Here is a 4,738-nt window from a genome sequence, read left to right on the forward strand (position 1 = left end):
TTTGACCATCCTATCTATATCTTCCTGTAGCCCAAGACACTCAACCTTACTATTAACCACCTGGCCAATCTTTATGTCATCTGCTGCAGCCCATGTGTGTAGGTACACGCATAGTTCTGTTAGGAAGGGCATTCCAGGATTTTGACACAGTAATGATGAAGAATGGCAACATATTTCCCAGTCAGGATGGTGTGTGACTCAGAGAGTAACTTGCAGGTTGTGGTGTTCCCATGCGCCTACTGCTCTTGTTCTTCTAGGTGATAGAGGTCACAGATTTGCAAGATGTTGTCAACCAAGCTTTGTTGAATTGCTGCAGTGCATCTTGTAGATGGTGCATATTTTGCAATCACTGTGTACCAGTGGCAGAATAAGTGAATATTTAAGGTGGTGGATGGGATGCAAATTAAGTGTCCTGGATGGGGTCGGAGCCTTTGAATATTGTTGGAGCTGCACTCGTCCCTGCAATTCGGAGGTATTCATTACATTCCTGACTTGTGCTTCGTAGATAGTAGAAAGGCTTTGGGAAGTCAGGAGGGGAATTACTCACCCAAGCTCTGACCTGTTCTTGCAGCTGTCATATTTCTGTGACTAGTCCAGTTCAGTTTCTGATCAATTATGAATTCCTAAGAGGTTGATGGAGGATTCTGCGATAATAATGTTGTTTAATTGTCAAGTGGCAGTGGTTAGATTCTCTCCTGTTGGAGATGATGGCACATGAATTGGCACATGTTAATAAGTCCCATGCTGGCACCAATAGGCAGGCTGTCTAGCCACTCTGCTGAGTTCCCGTCAGTTTTAGGTGGAAGTCAAAGATGGCACCTTTCTATTTGTGCTTATATTTTGTACTTCACTCATTCCTCCTGCTTGAGTTTATAAGGCTGGAGGTTTGGAATTATTTCTTCTCAATGCTGCACCCATATTACTGGTTAGCCCAAGCCTAACTACCAAGAAATATTAATTGAAACTTCGTCTATCACTCAGCAGTTCTATGGTATGTAACAAAATGATCACCCAAAAGAGAAAAATTGGATACTCTATACTTTTTAATGGGAATTTTGTATTATTAGCCCAAAGCAATATCTTGTCACCACCGGTCCTCAACAGGTCAGGAAATGTTGTGACAAAACAATTGTACAGTTTCCAATTCAGATAAAGATCTACACATAAAACATTGGCATTGGGATTGCTTGACGATAAAGACCAAACCCATCTAGTTCACTTTCTACTGTCTTGGTAGTCACAAGATACAATCGTACTGGAGTTATTGATTAACCTTGGCAAGCGATCTCTATCAAATCATCTACCACAGGCCCAGACATGAGACAAAGAAACCCCAATGGTGCAAAATGTGGGAACCATAGGTCCAAAATCACCTGTTCCTCCAAAGTATGATGTATTTATCATATGTTAAGTTTCTTTGACCTATCTTTTTCCAGATGATGTGTATTTTCAGCATTTTCTCTTCTTATTTCACAATTATGAAAGAGAACAGGCACAGAAAATGTACTTCCACTTGTGGGCAAGGGCAAAATTAGAGGTCATCATTATAAGATTGTCACCAAGAAATCAAATATGGAATTTGGAAGAGACTTTTTTACCCAGAGGCCAGGATTTTATGGCCACTCCTGCCTGGTGGGATATTACGGTCCCACCGAACTGAATGGAGATTTAAATGCTCGCTGCATCTGCTGATGGGAGACGTGCTGCGGCAGGACCGTAAAATCCTGGCCAGAGAGCGCTGCCAATTTGGAACTCGCTACCAGAGGCAGTAGTTGAGGTGAATAATATAGATTAATTTAAAGGGAAGCTAGATAAAGGCATGAGGGAAAAAGAAATAGAGGGTTATGCTGATGCTTAGATAAGGAAGAATGAGAGAAGGCTTGAGTGGTGGCTGAGTGCCACCATGGACTGGTAAGGCCAAATAGACCTGTTTCTGTTCTGTATATTCCATGCAACTGTGTGTAATTTCCAGCAATTGCAGTTTATTTCTCTTTATGTTAGTGAAGCACAAAATTGTGCAATAACTCATTCTTCATGAATGATGTCTTGCTTTCCATAGGCACCAGGCTGTCCTTGGGAGAGGTTTAGCAAACTGCATTGATGGAAGGGAAATGAAGACGTGTATTTGCTGGATTCAAGACAATGCAGTAACAACAAGCTGATGAAATATTACAGCCAATTCTGCACCTCTTTCAGTGGGCATCAGTGCTGGCAGAGTGAGCATGTGTGGCATGCTTTGTTATTATCTATTTTACGAAGAACATTGTGAAATATATTGAAATTCTCTATTGACTGTATTCTGTTCATTCATAAATTATGTTGATTTCATAAGGGTGCACCTGTATATGAACCAGGGACCTCTAATTCATTCATAAATTATAGTAAGTTTCTTCCAGCCTTAGGCAGGAATAAACGAGCTCCCTTGGAAACTCTTTCGAGTTATCAACAGTCACAGATTGCAACTCTTTCAAGTACAATCGCAGTTCTTGGTTTCCGGGAGTGGGACATGAACCCACAACCCTCTGATTCAAAGGCGAGGGTGCTATGGACTGAGCCACAGCTGACACCTCATTCATAAATTATGTGTAAAACAAGCCAGTTGCCGGAGTGGCAGCAAGCCACATCCTTTGTGAGGTTGGAGGAGATCTCCTGCTCCTCTTAACTCCACATTTAGGTAAGATATGTTTAAAACTAACCTTGTTGGTTGCGGCCCACTGGTGGTCACTTAAGGATCACCAGTTGGATCTGCATGGTGGCCTGGTTTTCTTGAGTGCAACTGTTGCAAATTGCCTCAGGGCAAAGCAAATCTTTGCAGTGGGTGGTTTGGCCCCTTATTTGCATATATATGCCAAGTGTCTAATGCCTGTCTCAGGTGTGGGTTTTGCATGCTGATTATTTGGCCTTTACCAATATGACAGGTGGTGGACCTCCAGGTCACAGTAGTTGTGCATTTTCTTCCCACTATATTGGAGGCTTAAGAGTTTGTTTAACACCTGCAAAATGGCTGAGTTTTTAGGTCAACATGCTGATGCTTCTGTTGTGCCTAGCCCACTTGTGGAAATCTCCCATTGTCAGGACAGAATATGCTGTTCCCATTGCTTCAAGGATTTGCTTCATTAGCCTGAATTGACAAAATACCGTTATATTACATAGTTTACAGTTTGTGCTGATATGTAGATGCACTGGTTCATTGTAGGATATGTTCTCAGTGATAAGGATGCAAAAGTGAAGCATTTTTGTTTTGTTTTAGCTTGCTGGCAGTTTCTTCAACTCCCTCACAAGATATAAGGATCCCAATCATTCCAATAAACTCCCACCTTATATTCAGTGGGGCTTTGGAAGAATAGTTACAAACTTGGCAAGGAGATGGGTATTCTGTGTCCCAATGTTAGGGCAGTGTTTCTTGTATGCCCGTGTAGGAACCTCTACCTATCTTTACAAGGACACTATGTAAAGAGAGTCTCCCTAGATCAAGAGTTTCAAATGTCTTTGCCTTTAGCTTCTTTTAAAGCTAAAACAATTAACCAAATTAGCAATAACAAGGGAGAAATAAAGCACAGCCCCTAAGTCAGGTCAGCTGTAAAATCAAGGAAAACTTTAAAGGAACCTTACAAACATTAAACCAAAATGTGATTAAAGGGGTCAACAAACCACCCCAGTCCCCGCGGCGCCCACCGGGCACGGAAGGCCTCGAGAGTGCAGGCAGACACCACGTGCTCCCTTTCCAGGGACACCCGGCCGCGAACGTAGCCGCGGAAGAGGGACAAACAATCGGGCGGGACTCCCCCCTTGATCGCCCGCTGCCTGGACTTGTTAATGGTCAACCTGGCCAGGCCCAGGGGCAGGTTCATGAGGAGGTCCTCCTCCTTCCCGACCCCCTTCCTCACCGGGTGTCTTTGCCTTTAGTGAGGACTCAGCATAGCATTAACACAGGTGTACCTGATCTCACCAGGTGTGCCTCATGGAAAAAATGGTGGTAATGGGCCATACCTTTGGATCCTGATTGGAGGTTGGCATCTGGACCCCTGAAGATCAAGTGAGCATTATTTTCTATTTAAGGTGACAGCATTTGCTTAAGAGACTATTGGAAGTGCTAGATTGGTCTTCTCAGGGGAACTCAGGATCTCCCCTCTCCTGAACCTGCCTGAAGCAACTCCAACTTCACTTCACATAGATTGCACCCATTCAAGAAGGCAGCTCACCACCACCTCCTGAAGAGAACTAAGGGATGGCCAATCAATTTCGGGGAATTGCTAGTGACACCCATACCCCAAGAATTGATTTCTTTAAAAGGTAAACATTTTACTTGTTATTCTGGACATCTCCATTAAATTACTACATACAAGATTGTCATACATAATGCATAAATTACAAAACATAATTCATAGCTGTTGACAAGAAAAGTGCATTGTTCAAATTTGATACCATAATAAAAATAACAATTATAATAAAAATATGTTTGCAATATCCATTTATTTATAAGGAGATCTCATTTCACTGAGGTTTCTTTGCTAACGTACATTAATAGTAAGAAACTTTGTTTAACTCCATAATCTTAAGTACTTTTTTTAACTTAATGTACACATTGATACATCCTACTGGTATATCTTGCTGATACATGTTTGTTCAACACTCCAACCCTAAATTGTACAGGTTTAGTCAATCATTATTTAACCTTATAAACAATTCAAAATAATTAATGGAACTCAATTTTATTATCCCTCACAACACAGAGGAA

Source organism: Cetorhinus maximus, chromosome 20 (genome assembly GCF_964194155.1).
Source record: "Cetorhinus maximus chromosome 20, sCetMax3.hap1.1, whole genome shotgun sequence".
NCBI lineage: Eukaryota > Metazoa > Chordata > Chondrichthyes > Lamniformes > Cetorhinidae > Cetorhinus > Cetorhinus maximus.